Genomic DNA, 582 nt, shown 5'->3' with positions numbered 1-582 from the left:
AATTAAATTATTTTAATTCCTGCAGACAAGCTATTAAAGCTTCGCGGGACTAGGAATAAGAATTTCTGTAAATGAATTGATAAATTAATTAATAAATAAAATAAATAATAAAATAACTTCCCATTCAAACAATTCTAATTACTTACATAACAACATATTTTTTAATGACTATTACATAACGCCTTGATTACATATAAGTAGTCTAATAAGGTATTACTTATAATGTGCTCTATGTATAAATCCTTTCTTAGTATACAGCGATGTAAGTAAATTTTAACATTTTAACACCCTATTTTTGCTAAATAAGTTAAAATTGATTTAATAAAATATTCTTTAGTCGTTAACCTTGAAATATGTTCATTTTTATTTAATTCTTTTTTTTTGACACTAGCAAATATTTGAGAAATCAATCATCAATAGAATTTTGTCAAAATTACTTTTTGTCTGCTACCAAAAGAAAACTGTCAAAATTATTTTTTTAAAAACAATTAAAACTGCTTTAGTCACACCTGCAAAATAAAATAAAAAATCAGACCACTCATATTTTAGCTGAAAGAACTACACTTTTGCAAATGCAATGTT

Source organism: Lucilia cuprina, chromosome 5 (genome assembly GCF_022045245.1).
Source record: "Lucilia cuprina isolate Lc7/37 chromosome 5, ASM2204524v1, whole genome shotgun sequence".
NCBI lineage: Eukaryota > Metazoa > Arthropoda > Insecta > Diptera > Calliphoridae > Lucilia > Lucilia cuprina.
This window is presented reverse-complemented; position numbering follows the sequence as displayed.